The sequence below is a fragment of the Bubalus bubalis genome, chromosome 14, assembly GCF_019923935.1.
Source record: "Bubalus bubalis isolate 160015118507 breed Murrah chromosome 14, NDDB_SH_1, whole genome shotgun sequence".
Taxonomy (NCBI): domain Eukaryota; kingdom Metazoa; phylum Chordata; class Mammalia; order Artiodactyla; family Bovidae; genus Bubalus; species Bubalus bubalis.
Window position 1 is genome coordinate 16333742 of NC_059170.1, and position 17056 is coordinate 16350797.

The window sequence follows — 17056 nt, forward strand, 5'->3', positions numbered from 1 at the left end:
GGAGACCTCTCTGGGGGCTGAGGGTCAGGTGGGCAAGGATGGCAGAAAGCAGGGGAGGGCAGACGTAAGAGGCTGGGTTGGGGTGAGCATCATTTATAATTTGAAAGTGAACAAGGTGAATGGTCAAAAACATGTCCGTTTTTGTTTTTTTTTTTTGGCTACACTGCATGACACATGGGATCCTGGCTCCTTGACCAGGGATCGAACCTGTGCAAGCATGGTCTTAACCACTGGACCGCCATGGAAGTCGCAATTTGGATTTTTGACTAACTTTGGATTTTTGACTAGCCATGAACTCTTATATAAGCCCAACACCTGGCCTTTGCCCACCACACCCCCAGAGTCCTCCCGAGGGCAGCTATTCCTACTATATCCCTCTTCTACCCCTGCTCAAAACCCTCTCCCTAAATTCACCACATGTACTTCCACCCCAGGGCTCTCCTGCCCTCCTGGAGGACTTCAGTGCCTGATTCTCTCTATGTCCAGCCCACCCTCATACTCTCTTCCAAAGCCCTGGTGCAAACGTTCCTCTGCCAACAATTCTAACAGCTCCCTTCTCGCCGAAACCTGAGCCCCCAGAGCACTTGGGACGGTTTAAACCCATGGCAATTTGCAATTCTACATCCCATCCTCAAGTCAGGCCTCAGGAGTGTGTGAAGTAGAAAGTCTCAGTGAGTGAAAACTGGAAGACCTGCCCCTGTGACCCACGGTCTCTCCACCCAGCTGTGCACACAGAGGCAGGGATTAAAGGAAACAAAAGAAACAAGAGGCAGGGCAGTTTCAAGATTTATTGAAGTGGGTGAGAGGACAAGATGCCCAGCAGAGACACCTCCAACAGGAACTCTTGGTTCTAAAAGTTACACCAGGAGCAGAGAGGGGGACATGGAGGCCACTGGAGGACCTGGTCCAGATGGAAGGAAACCAGTCTTCTGGGTCTGCCGTGCCCTGTGGCACCTGCTGAGGGGCGGGGGCAGAGCCAGCTGAAGGTCTCCGGCTGTGAATCCCAAGGTCCCAAGTCCCAGGGTCTCAGGCCTTAGCAGGCCCCTGACCTGGTCACATGGGGCCAAGTCCTTCCATACTGTGCTGAGGCAACAGGAAAAGAAGGTCTGGCGGTGGTCATGCAGCAACAACCCTCTTCAGTCTGCTATGCCAGTGTCTGTGATCAGACCCAAAACAACCTAATGGAGGAAATCAGATGAGGCTGGCAGCTTGCAACGTCTGTCTCAGAAACAGAGGCCGACTTAGCCCCTTGGCAGTAACTCACCATGAGGAGGCTCCTCCAGGGGAGTTGGAACCCAGGTCACCATCCTGAGAGGCCAATGCTCCCATCCCCGAGGTGTCCTCCAAGGCAGCACCCCCAGCGTGATGGGGAGGTCACAGGGCAGGAGGTCACGACAAGGGTTTGCTCTCCAATGTTACCTTGCCTTTCTTCAAGCCAACATCTGTGAGAATGCCTCCAAATAGTCAGGGATGCGCTGTGGCTTTTTTCACACCAAATTCAGCTCAAAAAGGAAATCTCAAAGCTCCCAGAGAAGAATCAAAAGGAACACTGTCTTTTAAAAAATGCACCTTCTGAGGGCAACAGAGCAAATGTAGGAACTGGCAGAGAGATGGCTGGAGAGCCTGCTCTCAGGAGGTCCTCGTACTCGGTCCACCCACCCTGTATGTCAGAGGGGGACCACCACGGCCCAGCAGCCCTCCCCCCACACATTCATTACCGGCCTGCACACCTGACTCCCAGGTGCGCACACTCACCCTGGCCTCAGATCATCCTCATGTTCCTCCCCCCACCCGAAGTCCCTCCTGTGGTCTATCACGTCTCAGTCCTTCCAAGGCCGGTCCACCACTCCTCCAAACAGCTGATCCCCTTGACAATCTTACAGCAGTCCCCAAACACCCCCCCCCGCCCCGACATCACGCGTATTCTTTATGCGTAATGCAGCCTGGCTCCTTACACCCTCTAACATCTTGAAGCCTGACACGGACATGGCCTGGCTCTGGTAACAGGAGGCCATGCTGAGATGGCCTCACTGCCCATCACAAAGGAGCCCCCAGCGCCTGAGGGGGAAGCTCGGGCAGGGGTGGAGCAGGGGTGAGAGGAGCAGGGGTGTGGGAAAGCGCCAGCATTTGAAAGGGACAGGTGCGGACCCTCCAAACTCGGGAAATTGCTTTCCACAACTTCTCTCCCTGCATTGTCAATGACCAGAGCACGGACAGCCCGTGGTCTCTTTTGAATGCAGGTGCATACGGGGCAAAGAGCACTCTGGAAAGAGAAGGCCAACACTGGGCAGAAGCACTGGGAAAATACTACAACTGGAGGTTACAGGACTCACGTGGTCTTGGGTACCATAAAGTCACCCCCGACGTAGCTGTGGTTTTTCAAATGATGGAAACAAGGTTCTGAATAGGATGCTGACTGAGACGGCGGTCAAAGGAGACTCAAGCCCAGGGGCAGAATCTCTGGCGCCCAGGTTCACGTGCTTCTGCCTACACTCCGGGGAGGAGGGCAGATACCCCATAACTCTCAGTGCCCTAATGGGACTCGAGAGGTGCCATCCCTGCAGCAGCCACTGAAGACAGTGACGCGCCACATGTGACCCAGGCTGCCAGGGGCTGGGGTAGTGCGTGGACCTGGGGACTCGTGGATGCTGCCTTCATCCCACCTCTCAGCTCCCCTACATCTTCACCAAAGCCCCTGGGGACACACATACGACCACTGTGTGGGAGGACCCAACACTCTAGAGAACGGACCAGAGATCTTACCTCAAGGACAGTGCGGTCTAGAATGCTCCTGACATGACAGCTTCCATGACGCCTCTGCACGCAGTGGACTCGTCTGGAACAGACCAGAAGCAAAGGGTGAGCGCTCGACTTGCCCCTGCTCACAGGAGGGCAAAGGCACCAGGAAAGGCCTTAGCACTAGAGTTACCAGACAGTAAACATCCCCCAAGTGTCGGCTGTTGTTATTTCCTGATAAGACATGCTATTTCTTCACACAAAAAACAGTAGTTAACTCTGAAGAAGGAGACAGTGGATGCTCTGTGGCAGGGTGCCAATGCCAATGGATGTGTAATTGATCAGGGACAGGCAGAAAAGGATGTCATCGCCAGATTTATGGGAATGTGCCATGGCTGACTGACAGCAACTGAAGCAACTCATAAAATGAGCCTGTTTCCCAACAGCAGGAGCCAGAAGGACACGCCCCAGCAATGACACTAACACACCCGAGCAGACCTGAGGCCCTGGAGGCCCAAGGGGTGGGCAGAAGAGACACAGAAGTGTAGAAATCTCCCAGAACTAGGGAGCAAGGGTGCGAGACAGCCCTACTGCGTTTCTTCTGTCTGCACTACCAATAAGCAAGCCACGGGCAGCCCAGCATCACTTCCAAGTGCAGCGGCAGCAAAGGACAGAGGGCTTACTGAAAACGGAGGCCAGTGGCAGAGGCTCAGAGCAGTCAGCCGAGTTGAGCATGAGAACCCAGTATCTGCTTCTAGTCATGCTTTTTAAAAAGCCTTCCACATGGCCCAGAAGGGACAGACAAAGGGAGGACACCTCTGAAAGTAAAGTGACAGAGTTCTTAGGTTGTAACAGCCAGGGATGACATGAGCTGGAGACAAATAGCCTCACTGCAGTCCTGCTTTCTGGAGGATGAAACCAGAGACAGGAGAAGGTCCCAGAGTCAGGAGGAGACAGAGAAGTGACACACGAGTACAGATGGACATGTCAGAATCCTTTCCCTGCTCTACACATTCTGCTGCCAAAGTGACAATCTGAGGAAGGGCTCCCCAAGGGCTCTCAGGACCAAGCACACAAAGAGAACTGGGTGGGTCCTCAAAGACCCCAGAGAGGGTGAAGCTGAGTGCGAGGACCAAGTCACCCTTGTCTCTCTCCTATCTCTTCCCAGACCACATGGGGACCTCATGCACCTTGCGGGGGGCAAAGCCCCAGATCTCCAGGGAACAGGACTCACCTGGGCCAGCTGTCTCTTGACAGGATGGGGACACCTCTCAGGGACCCCTGTGCACCGTGCTGCTTCCTCTTCAATGATCAAGAAGCCCTGGATGAGCAACCTGGATGCCACCTGGTCACCACGTGTCCTGGAATCCAGGCAGAGTGCCTGGGTTCTCGGAGATGCTGGCTGCTTCACAAAGGTGGGCTGTGTTCCCAACCCACGAGCCACACCTTTTATTCCCAGGACAGAAGTTCATTACTCCACACAGGACAACAGCTCATCTGCACCTGACACAGAGACGGCTTTTCAGATATCTTTTGTGCAAACTCAGATGACTCCATACAGATTCTGGAAGCTGGATCCTGAATAGAAAGAGAAAGTCCAGGACAGATTTGCGAGTGTGTGGCACCTGACAGGCCATGCCTGGCCTGGGCAGGGGGTGGGGGCTTACGGGGTGGTGGTGTGTGTGAGGAGGTAAAGGCACCTCAGGCCTCCTGCAGAGGTGAGGTCTGGTGTCTCTTTAAGCCTTGTCCAATTGCATTACTTCTGTGATTCCTGTTATATAAGCCTTGTCCAAGGGCATTACTATTCTAGTTCCTGCCACCGTAACCACAGGTCATGGGGAAACTCTCCCTTAGTAGACTGGGCTCTGTCTCACGCCAAGGAACCTCCAATGGATAAATACTGGTCAACAGGAAGAACAACTCCAAGAAAAGAAAACACAGGAAGTACCTCCACCTCTCCCCAGGCTGGCTGGCCACAAGCAGTCTTTCTCTGATTCTCCATGACATGATGGGCCACACCACCTCACTGGGATGTGTCTGTCCTGTCCTCTCCTGCTGGGCAATTGTTCCACAGCTGCTGCGCACCAGACACCTGCCAGGCACTGAGCAGATGACACTCAGGTACTGGCCTTGAGATCGGAGCAGAGAGAGGCAGAAAAGACAAGAAAACCCATGATTCCCATGAAGTATGATTAGTGTCCTCACCACTCTCCAGACCACAAGCCGGACTAAGGACCTGGAAACGGGGAAGAGGGGAGGTAGACCTGGCTTTCTAGAGGGAAGCTCCTGGTGAAAATTACCCAGTGGCTCCACAACCAGCCCCAGCTTCTAAGAAACAGCCCATGCTTTATCTTCCTTTTTTTTTTTTAAACACATTATTGACCAGAGACTTATTATTAATACATCTTTTTTTACCCAAACATTTTTGACCACCGATGTATCAATATCACTTCCATAACAAATCACTGGCACCAGACATTAGTTTCCTGAAAACATCCCCTGGTCAACAATGAGTTAAAAGCTTCTCAGCAACTAGCACTGAGACTGGCATAGGGAGCGCTTAGTAAGCTGCACACCAGGTGCCAGGAGGCAGATCTAAAAAGGCAGCTCCCGAGTTCAGAAGGGACAGGACGGACCCTCCAAACACGGGGAAAACGCCTTCAGCAATTCCTCTCCCTGTGCTATCAATGACCAGGGCACCGGCAGCCCACGATCACTTTCGAATGCAGGGGCAGAGAAGGGCAGATGGGGAATCAGGCAGAGGAGCCCGGGGTTAGCAGCTGGCTCTCCACCCAGGCAGGGGAAAGCTGCCTAGCCAGGCCCAGGACCCCAGGCACTAGCCTCACTTCCTGAAAAGGTTCCACCGCCCCCCATCAAAAGAAGCCAGGGGAGACCAACTTCTGGTTTAAAAAAAAAAAGCCTCAATTACTCATCCACCCCACAAATACCAACTTAGCACTCACTACATGCCAAGTACTGTGAGTTCAAATAAAAAGAACACAGACCAGGCCTCTGCCCTTCCGGAGTGATTGCCATTTTCCCCCTTGAAGGAAAGGAAAGCTCAGGAGAATAAAGGAACTCACCCCAGGTTCCCCGGCTAATGAGGGGCTGACTCAGGATCCGAACTCTGGCCTTTCTGGCCCCCAAACCCACCCCCATCCTCCTGCACACGCGCTTTGCAAGGCAGGTCCCAGAACCCTCAAGCCCAGGAACCACCCGCTCTGCAGTAGGGCAGGAAGGCCACAGCTCCAGCACTGCCCCAGGGGACAGCTCAGTCCCTGGACACTGCGGGAGCGCGGGTCAGGGTCCTGCAGGAGGGGAAGGAGCGCCGCCTGAGGCAGGGTCTTCAGCTGCGCAGGGCCTGGCTCGGCAAAGCGAGGGGAAGGCCTTCAGTGCGAAGCAGGGGCCCAGGAAGCCAGACTCTGCTCTCCTAGAGCCCTGGGGCGCCCTCAGTTAAAGTGGAAGTTTGAACACTTTTACCTTAGAAGTTAACCGAGGGAAAATGGGCTAATGGTCACGAAGATATTTGCCCGGCAACCGACAAGCGGCTTCAGGGGATGAAACGTTGGAGTCGGAGGTGATGGGATGTGATCGGGGGCCTCTGGCGCAGCGCGGGTGCGGTTCACACCGGCTCCGCACGAACTTCCCTGCGAGACCTTGGGCCCACGCATCCCCGGACCCGCTTCTCGCCGTCGGTGGGCCCAAGTCTCCCCACCGGGCGAGTCCCGGGACCCGACGCTCCAAAACGGCGCCGGCCGGTAGTGCGGTGACCCGAGGCCCCTTTGTCAAGAACAGGAGTGCAGAGAGGTCCACATGCAGCGGAGGGAACCGGCTCAGAACCCAGAGTGGGCCTGGGCTTGGAGCTGACCTGCACTCCCCGACCCCAAGGGCCTCAGTTTCCCTCCTGTCGGGGGCAGGCGGGGACGGAGAACCTTAGAGGCCTGCGGGGGTTCCGGGGCAGCGAGGTCCTGCAGTGACTCACCCGGGGCGCCAGGAATGTCGGCTGCAGGTCAAACTGGACGACGTGAGAAGATGCTGGACGGTTCCCGGCGACTCGGAGACAGGACCCGCCCTCCATCTGTTGGGCGCTGGCGGAACTGCAGTTGAGAGACGGGCTAGGGCCTAGAGCGGCGAATCCCCGGATGCACCCCGCGCAAGCAGTCTCTTCGCGCCCCCTAGTGGATCGGAGTTGAAACTGACCCGCCAAGTATTCAAGCATTCTTTCATCTCCCCAACCATCCATCCGACTATTAAATGGTTAGGATGTCTGTAGTTTTGAGCTGTCTATTCTTTCTCTCTGATTTTCTGTGGCATTCACTCTTCCTATTGAATTCAGTCTTGCTGGGAACGTCAATTATGGTGTCCTGCCTTCTGACAAAGTGTGTGTGGGGCTGAAGCTGGGGAAACTATACTTTCTTCTTTAATTTTGCATCTCGAGTGTGAAAGACTGTGGGTCCTAAAGAGCTTGGAGGCTAGTTGTGGGGCTATGAGTAGAATCATACTTCAACCAATTTCCAAATTAAGATGGCTTCATGGTGGAGGTGTGCCTTACTGGGGTTCTGAAGGACTCAAACAGAAGAGGGAAATGGGAAGATGTTCCGAAAAGGGAGGAAGAGAAAGACTAAAAAGCTGATGTTGGGGTAAGGATGGGGGAGTGGATGCATGTGCTGGGACGTGAATAAGTTAGAAACTGGATGAGGCATCTCATTGCATGATCTTTAAATACTGATGCAAGAGAAGAAACAGAAATTTTCAGTGTTGCAATGCGAGAGGGGCTCACTAGATTCCGAAGTGTAAGAAAAATTCCATGTGTCTCAGTCAGCTCCTGGCTCCTGAGGGCTTAAAAAATGAGAAAAAGGACAATTGAAAGGATCTAAACAAAGTGAAAATCAATAAAACAACAAGAGCAGAAACTAAAATAGCAGAAAATGAGCATAATCATATGTAGAGCAACAGAGCCAATTTTAGCAATGAGGAAGTTGGTACAGTCAGAGCAGAAAGTAAAAAAATGAGAGAACAATCTACTTGATTTTTTGCTTGTAAAATTTTAAACTTAGGTAAAATGAGCACTTTTCTGGAAAATATTTAACAGAATTGTCTTAAGGAAAAAATAGAAAACCCAAATAATTTCATAACACTGTAAGCAATTGAATCAGTAGTTGAGTCTTCCCACAAAGAAAACATCATAACCAAGCGTCTTAATAAGTAAGTTCTACAAAGCTTTACAATATTATACAGCCTCCTGGATAAGAGAAAAAGAGAAAACCATTCTAAGTTCACATAATTCCCAAATTAGAAAAGGTCAATAAAAGAAAAAATAAATTATAGGTTAATTTATTTAGGAATGTAAACATCCTAAAAATATATTGGTAAATCTCAGGTAGAACCAGGCTTGGTCAGTGATAACAGGCAGACAAAGGACCCAGCTCAGATTCGACTACCTTTCGACTCCTCTTCCTTTCACTGTTGTTACCCACCCTCCACCCACTGTATCCCTGGGTATGGCCTGCCTGCCCAGTGAGCTCACCCAGGAAGGAGCAGGGTCTTGGCCAAGCATGCCAAGCAAGGCAAGCCACAGAGACCCTGAGATGTATGCATGCTCAACAACTAGGCATCTCTGCACGGTCAGTACCTCCCAAGCCACGGATGAGACACCTCCCAGATGCGTGACTCTTCCCCCAGCTACAGAAAGGTGGAAGTGCCTGTCCTTTGGTCTAGAAAGTAACTGAGAATTGAGAGTTTCAAGATTGTGGAGTTAAGGATTGCATTTCTCAGAAGGTCCCTCTACTTGCAAACCTTTCTCTTATTCTAGTGGACATTCATGGCTTACACTGTCACAGGTTTAGTTATTAATATCTTCCACTTGTTGTCATGAAGCTTGTGGGAAAATTCCCCCCCAGGTGTTTCTCTTTAAAGATATTTCCAGGGACTACTCTGGTGGTCCAGTGGTTAAGACTCCAAGTTTCCTAATGCAGGGACCAAGGTTCAATCCCTGGTTGGGGAGCTAAGATCCCACATGCTGTGCAGCATGGGAGGGGCAAAAAAAGATAATCCCAAGAGTCTTCATTAGAAGGGCCCACCATTTAAGGATTAGAATGGAGATTTTTTGAATTCCCCCCTCCTTCAGGATGGTAAAAAATAGGGTGACTCTGCTGGGCCAGAGAAGGATGTGCTAGGAAAACATCAAGTGTTTTCTATGTTCAACCAAGCATCCCTAACATCTCTGCTTCTCAGCAAGAGACTATAATATGAATGGCATGTCCATGAGTTGGACAGTGCATGACCATATGTGGCAATCCTGCCTCCCTTCGGTGGAAGGTGGATGGATGTGCACTTCAGGGCACACCCAGCATGTGTCCACCTGCTACCTCACGTGCAAGAAATGGAGTAAATGTAAAGTCGGAAGTCCACACACAGGGAGAGGGGGAGATACAGGACAGAGTGTCCTGGGAGCATTTAAGTCCCTGGTGTTTGTCACCTTGGAAGCTCAGTTCCACCTCTGCCCTTCCTCTTGTTCGATTATATAAGCTTCCCAATAATGTAATTCTTTGTTAGCATAAGTTAGGTTTCTGTCTCCAACACTCCTGGCTAAAAGCCCGTAAGTGGCCGATTATTAAGGTATTCCACCAGTGGCCTGGAGCATGGGAGGTTGGCAGCTGCCTGATGCACTGTGTGTGCTTATCTCAGATGACTTTCTCCTCTATGGCACTGGCCTACCTAACTGGAGACTGCAGCAAATGGCAGCATGTTGAAGTCTCGAAATAAAAGTATTGTGACAACCTTTGCTTGGGGCATTCAGATAACAGTCCATGCTCAGTGGCTTGGCCTTTTTTGTCAGTCAGTGATGTGTCTGCAGATGTTAAAAACAAAACAAAATTTCAGTGCATGCTCTGCAAGCTCCTGAAGGGATGGATGTTTCAAGTGAGTCTACTGCTGGCGGGGATGTATTGAGGACCTATCCAGAAGAGGAGTAGGCTGATGATTAGGTCTGCCTGGAACAAGGCTCTTTCAGGAGTGGACACAGTGGGCTTAAGGAGGCTCTAAGGGGAGGAGAAGCCACCAGCCACTTGCTACTGGTCATCAAAACAGAACAGTCGCAGCAAAAAGGGGGCAAGGGCACTGCTCTGCCAGTGAACCTTCTATCCATTCATTCATTCGATACACGGTGAGTGAGTGCTTCCACTCTGTGCCAGCACTGTGCTGGTGGGTGTGGCCAGCAGATGACAATCGCAGCCTGACTGGCAGGAAATTTAAAAAGGAACAACGAAGACTACCACCTAAACAATTCCCCAAACAACTGTTAATGATTTTTTCCCATAAAGGCACTGGAAAAGCCATGCCCCTTTTCAAATGCTGCTTTTTGTTTTTCTGTTTGTATAATGACTGGGACTTCCCTGGTGGCTCAGACAATAAAGCGTCTGCCTGCAATGCAGGAGACCCAGGTTCAATCCCTGGGTCAGGAAGATCCTCTGGAGAAGGAAATGGCACCCCTCTCCAGTCCTCTTGCCTGGAAAATCTCATGGATAGGGGAGCCTGGTAGGCTACAGTCCATGGGGTCACAAAGAGTCGGACACAACTGAGTGACTTCACTTTCACTTCTTTCGCTTAATGACCGGGAGGTATAGGGATGAATGAAAGAAACCCTTTGTGTCTGCCTCGTTCCAAGCTTATGGTCTAATAATCCACCAATATCAAATTAGCTCTGTCCCACAAATGCAAGCATGGTTTTCTTTTGGGAAGTCTAGTAATTCATCGCAGTGACGGCAAAGTGTGGTCGATATCACAGAATCAGGAAGAAGATAAGATATGATGGATTGAGTTATGACCCCTCAAAAGGTGTTATGTTGAAGTTGTTTAACACCTGGTACCTGGCAATGTGACCTGCCGTGGAAACAGTCTTTACAGATGTAATTAAGAGGTAAGTTAAAATGAGGTCATGTTGCAAGAGGGAGGACCATGAATCCAATACGACCGGTGTCCTTACAAGTAAGGAGAAAGGTACTCCAGGAGAATGCCGTGTGACTCCCAAGGTTGATGGGCACCACCAGAAGCTAGGGAGAGGCAAGGAAGAATCTTGCCCAAAGTTCCAGAGGGAACATGGCCCTGCCGTCACGTTGATTTTGGACTTCTAACCTCCAGAATAGTGAGAGAACACATTTGTGTTTTAAGCCATCCAGTTTGTGGCACTCTCTTATGGCAGCCCTGGGGAATAAATTCAATACACATAAAAAATTTTTTTCTCTTCTACATTTTACCTGTGTTAGCAAGCTACTTAATCTTTCTGAGTCTCAGTTTCTCAACTCTAAAATAGATCAAATATGCAAAATGGAGCAGCTACTGTGTGAAAAAAAATTTTTTTTGGCTGTGCCATATAGCTTGCAAATTGTTAGTTCCTTAACCAGGGATTGAACTCAGACCACAGAAGTGAAAGCGCTGAATCCTAATCACTAGGCTACCAGGGAGCTCTCTGGTGCAGCCGCTAGGGCAAATAGTATGGTGGTTGCTCAAAATATTAAAAATGGAATTGCTGTAGGATCCAACGATTTCACTTATGGATATATCCTCGAAACAACTGAAAGCTGGCTCTTTAAGGGATGTTTGTCCACCCACGTGCATGGCAATATATTCACTATAGCCAGAAAGTAGAAGCCACTCAGATGTCCATTGATGGATGAATGGATAAATATGATGTGGTCTATCACACAATGGAATACTATTCAGCCCTCAAAAGGAAGGAAATTCTAACAAATGCTACAACATACATGAACCTTAATGATATTATGCTAAGTGAAGTAAACCAGTTATAAAAGGACAAATACTGAATGATTCCAGGCTTCCCTAGTGGCTCAATGGTAAAGAATCCATCTGCCAATGGCAGAGACGCAAGAGATGTGGGTTTGATACCTGGTCCGGGAAGATCCCCTGCAGAAGGAAATGGCAACCCACTCCAGTATTCTTGCCTCGGAAATCCCATGGACAGAGGAACCTGACAGGCTGCAGTCCATGGGGTCCCAAAGAGTTGGCCATGACTTAGCAACTAAAGAACAACAACTGGATGATTCTACTTATGCAAGTTTCCTTGATTAGTCAAATTCGGAATCAGAAAGTAGGATGGTGGTTGCCAGGGGCTGGGGAAAGTGGAGTTGCTATTGGATGGCTGTAAGTTTCAGTTTGAAAGATGAGAAGAGTTCTGGGGATTGACTGCATAACGAGGTGAATGTACTGGACAGTACTGAGCTGAATACTTAAAAATGGCTAAGATGGTAAATTTTGTGTTATGCTTATTTTACAATTCAAAAATTTAAGAGGGTTCCCTGGTGGTCCAGAGGTTAAGAATCTGCTTTACAAGGCAGGGGACACAGGTTCGATTCCTGGTCGGGGAACTAAGATCCCACATGCCTTGGAGCAACTAAGCCTTCAAGCCACAGCTGGAGTCAGTGCCCCGCAAAGAAAGATCCCACATAATGCAATGAGGGTCCCGTGTGCCACAGCTGAGACTCGATGCAGCCAGATAAATATATAAATATTTTTTAAAAATTAAAATAGGTAAAATAATGCATTGAAATATGTTAGTACCATAAGAGCTTTTTTCAGTAGTTGATATCTTACATTAAATAGTAAACTAGTAATACATTTTAGCTATTACCATGGTTATCATAATTTGATTAAAAGTTAATATTCATAACTATAAAAATTCTTGGAATTCTAAAAATAGGATATACATCATAAAACATTGTGCTTAGTCACTTCAGTCATATCTGACTCTTTCCGACACAGTGGAGTGTGACCCGCCAGGCTCCTCTGTCCGTGGGATTCTCCAGGCAAGAATACTGGAGTGGGTAGCCATACCCTCCTCCAGAGGATTTTCCTGACCCACGGATCGAACTCTCATCTCTTATGTCTCCTGCATTGGTAGGCGGATTCTTTACCACAGAGCCACCAGGGAAACCGTCAGTCAGTATCATACATAATGGTGAAATCATAGAAGAATTATTCTATTTTTATCCTAGAAGCTCCAGAAAAATAGTCAGGGATGTCTGCTGCCCTTGGCCAGGATGACCCAAGGTCATAAAAATAAAGAATTGGGGACTTCCTTTGTGGTCCAGAGGCTAAGATTCTGCGCTCCCAGTGCAGGGGGCCCAGATTCCATCCCTGGTCAGGAAACTAGATGCCCCACACCACAACTAAGAGTTCACACGACACAGCAAAGACAGAAGGTCCTGTATGCTGCAACTAAGACTCAGCACAGCCAGATAAACAAAGGCATAAATAAATAAATATTTAAAAAGAGTAAAGAATTGATATCATCAACTAGCATGGTGGGAGAGAATGAGCCGAAGTCAAATATTGTTATCCTGGTTGCTCAAGTATTCAGGCAAGATAGTTGATGATTCTCAAGTCAGGAAAGTTTAAGTTAGTTAGCCACAAACATCTCAGTTATTTAGTTAGCAAAGGAGGCCCAAAACTGTTGTTCAGGGAAACAAGTTAAATAGCTAAGACCATCCAGAGTCATTAGTCAAGAAGGTTGTATTCAAGGACTGTCCACCGTCGAATGAAGGAAAGTCCAATGTCACCAACCAAAGTTATCAGTCTTTCTCTTGGACTCTGGTCCTCCAGGGCCCAGCCTGCCAGTTTCTGCAGGGAGAAAGCCATCTCTTCTCCTGTTTGCTCCCATGGCAGAGGCCTGAGCTATATAAACCCTCAGTGAGCTCACACTGACCCCCTCTCCAGCATCAGTGGCCTTCAGCCCAGGACAAAAATGAACCAGAAGCAAGTCTAGTAACAGAGAGGTTTGGGAGTCAGAGAACCCAGCTAGGGGACCCAGGGAAGTGGGGGTGCTGAGACCTCGGTGGGAACTGACCCTGGTGGAGAGACCCTCTGTCTCATCTCAGTCTGTCCGAGCATCCAGTGAGGGCTAGGGGCTGCTGGAGACCCCCAAACAGGCCCAGACCTGGGCCACAGGACAGCAGAGGCCCTGGGCGGCTGGACTGGCCAAGGCTACCACTGGGCCTCAGTCCCAGCCTGCAGAAGCCCAAGCCTATTCCTCCTGAAAGACGTAGTAACAGAGCATCAGTAAGATGATGATGAGGAAGAGGAACATAAAAATAAAAACCGCCAGGATGTTGTTCATTCTTAGTGTGGGGTTGGAGCCTGGAGCTCCTGCAGGGCTCACCAGGCCAGCTGCTGACTTCCGGCCTAGACCCTGGGCATCACTTCCTTGGTACAATCTGTTTAGTCAGCTGAGACCTCATCTCCCCACCCCAGCGCCCCCCCAAGTCCAGGCAGCAGGAATCTCTCAGCCACTGTGAGGTCACAAACTCCAAGATGGCAGAATGTTGGCCTCCCAGTCACAGCCCTATCCTTTATAAATGCGATCAGTATTTTGAAAGTGAGACTTTTCGTATGTCATCGTAAAACATATATATTATATATATATATTTTGCCTCTCTCTTTAAACTTTCTAAATGGAAATATCTTTTCCCTATCCTTGGAAAAATATCAGGCAGTCCTCATAACTTCTCTGATCCTTCTTAGGTAATAAGTATTGTGTTACTAAAAATAGCAAACATGATTTCTATTCCATTAATTTAAATGTTCATCTCATATATTCATCATGCTTTCAGTGACTGTTGATAGTTAAGACTTCTCTGCTCTCCACCGTCTGGGACCAAGCATAGGGTGGGCTGCTGTCTGCTAGGAGGGAATGGGAACCTTCTCCCTTTACTTGGCCAGATGTATTTCTAGTCACCAGTTTCTGCTCAGTCCCCCTACCCCCCCACTCCCAGTACCTCCAGGATCAGGTGAAATGAAGAGTGAGATGGGGGAACATCTCTCCCCAGGCTGGACCTGAAATTAAGGCTGTGCGTTCTCCCTCGGCCCCTGTTTCAGGGGTTCTTCAGCGAGTCTCCTCCTGGTGCCCTTTGAGTGAACCCCACGTGATGTGAACAGGCCCTCTTCTTGGGGGCCCCCTCCCCCTAGCGGGCTCTGTTTAAAGTAGAACCTCTTGGGCAGCAGGTAGCCAGTCCTAGCCCAGATCCTACACCTGCTAAAGGAGACAATGTACCCTTGACTGAGGAAGGGGTTGGTCATGGGTCACCTGGGCTTTCCAACGCTAGGTGACATTAATCAAGTTCCGGGGTGTTCCTGCTGGAGCTCCCAGGTATGAAGTTCACCAGAGCAAAAGGAACTTCCTCCTACTCTTCCTCTTGGGGGCAAAGGAGGAGGGAGTGTTTTAAGACATAGAGCCCATAATTCCCTCTTTTTCATGCCTAACACTGTACTTTAAAACATATATATATATATATATATATATATTTATGACTGTGCTGGGTCTTCATTGCTTTGCACAGGCTTCCTCTCATTGCAGAGAGAGCGGGGGGCCTCTCCTTGTGGTGGTTTCCCTTGTCGCAGAGCACAGCTCTAGGGCATGTGGCTTCAGTAGTTGCTGTGCGCGGGATCAGTAGTTCTGGTGCACGGGCTTAGTGGCTCGGCAGCACGTGGGATCTTCCCGGACCAGGGATCGAACCGGTCGCCCCTGCATTGCAAGGCAGATTCTTAACCACTGGACCACCAGGGAAGCCCCACTATACTGTTAATACCCTCGGATTAGAAGAGAGGAGTGAGTCACAAGCAACCATTTTCCAGTTATTTCTTCCTAAATTCGACATCTAATCCAATACCCTCTTTGGAAGGTAGCTGCCATTTTATCAGGTGGAACCTTCAAAAATTACAACCATGACTTGTTGTTCAGCTATTCTTTCCTGTATTTTGGTGCCTCCTTGGTACCTCGGCTGAAATATCTATTTTAATATCTTGTTACACTAACAACAAGCATCAACCACACCTTTTAGATGGCCAGCCTCCTCTAGAGACTGGGGATGCAGAAATGAACCCGCCCAGATTCCCTCCCTGGCATCACGGGCACAAAGATGCAGATTATCTAGGCTGGAATCATGGCTCTGGCCTTTCCCAGCCTTCTGAAAGCAGCTTTCCTTTACTCTCCAGCTTAGAACTATGAGGCTTCTCATCTGAGTGGTGCAGGAGACCCAGCCCCTCTCAGGCGGTCCCAGGCTCGTGGGTGGGGCCTGCGGAAGGGACTTGCTGTCAGTTTCCTACTTGCTGTTTCTGTCCTCTGGCTCCAAAGGCTTGATTAAAGCCAGATGGCCTGAGACCTGGGCTGATGGACACAGTAGCCACCAGGCACACATGGCCACAGAGCACTGAAAATATCACCAGTCCCAGTTGCAATGTGCTGTCAGCATAAAACATGCACTGATTCCGAAGACTATGTGCAAAGGAAAAGAAATAGTAAATATCCTATTAATAATTTTAAAATATTGATTACATATTGAAATAATATTTTGATTATCTTGTATTAACTAAAATATAGTATTAAAATTAATTTCACCTTTTCGGTACTTTAAAATTTTTTATTTATTTTTATTGAAGTATAGTTGATTTACAATGTTGTGCTAGTTTTTGGTGCACAGCAAAGTGACTCTCTCTCTATATATATATTATTTTTAAAATTTTATGTATTTATTTATTCGGGCTTTCTCCAGTTTTGGTGAGCGGGGGCTACTCTCTAGCTGTGGTGCGCCAGCTTCTCATTGCGGTGACCTCTCTTCTTGTGAAGCATGACTCTTAGAGCACCTGGGCTTCAGTAGTTCCAGCACATGGGCTCAGTAGTTGTGGCACACGGGCTTAGTTGCCCCACCGCATGTGGAATCTTCCTGGACCAGGAATCAAACCTGTGTCCTCTGCATTGGCAAGCGGATTCTTAACCACTGGGTCACCAGTGAAGGGCCCTATATATTTTTTTTTATACTCTTTTCCATGATGGTTTATCACTGGACATTGAATATAGTTCCCTGTGCTATACGGCAGGACCTTGTAGTTTGTACATTCTACACATTTGGTACCTTTTTTTTTTTTTTTTTTTTTTTTACCTTGGTGCTGGTTTAATCGCTAAGTTGTGTCCAACTCTTACAACCCCATGGACTGTAGCCTGCCAGGCTCCTCTGTCCATGGGATTCTCCAGGCAAGGATACTGGAATGGGTTGCCATTTCCTTCTCCAGGGGATCCTCCTGACCCAGGAATCGAACTCAGGTTTCCTGCATTGTAGTCGGATTCTTTACCAACTGAGCTATGAGAGAAGCACCTCCCCCTTTTTAATCTTTCTTTTCTTTTTTTTTATTAAGTTTTATTGGAGTATATAGTTGCTTAACTTTTTTAATGTGGCTCCTGGGAAATTTAAAATTACACATTCAGCCAGCATTGTATTTCTACTGGATAGCGCTGCCTTTAGACCCTTCAAAT

General features: G+C 48.9%; 1 long non-coding RNA gene and 2 other non-coding genes across 7 annotated transcripts; all 3 read right to left on the reverse strand.

The window, feature by feature from the left end:
* Nucleotides 1-774: 774 nt before the first annotated feature.
* Nucleotides 775-6940, reverse strand: LOC102389189. 5 transcript variants are annotated; one of them, XR_006544382.1, is made up of 7 exons: nt 6719-6940; nt 4685-4865; nt 3971-4314; nt 2764-2836; nt 2334-2487; nt 1265-1442; nt 775-1178 (listed from the first exon to the last, which is right to left on the reverse strand). It is a non-coding gene; the product is annotated as an uncharacterized LOC102389189 (long non-coding RNA). The 5 variants fall into 5 exon arrangements; XR_006544383.1 differs by lacking the exon at nt 2334-2487 and having other exon boundaries at nt 3971-4239; nt 6719-6928; XR_003103023.2 differs by lacking the exon at nt 2334-2487 and having other exon boundaries at nt 6719-6922.
* Nucleotides 2109-2242, reverse strand: LOC112579004. The gene has a single exon (XR_003103436.1). It is a non-coding gene; the product is annotated as a small nucleolar RNA SNORA71 (small nucleolar RNA).
* Nucleotides 5331-5467, reverse strand: LOC112579006. Its single transcript, XR_003103438.1, has one exon. It is a non-coding gene; the product is annotated as a small nucleolar RNA SNORA71 (small nucleolar RNA).
* Nucleotides 6941-17056: the final 10116 nt, after the last annotated feature.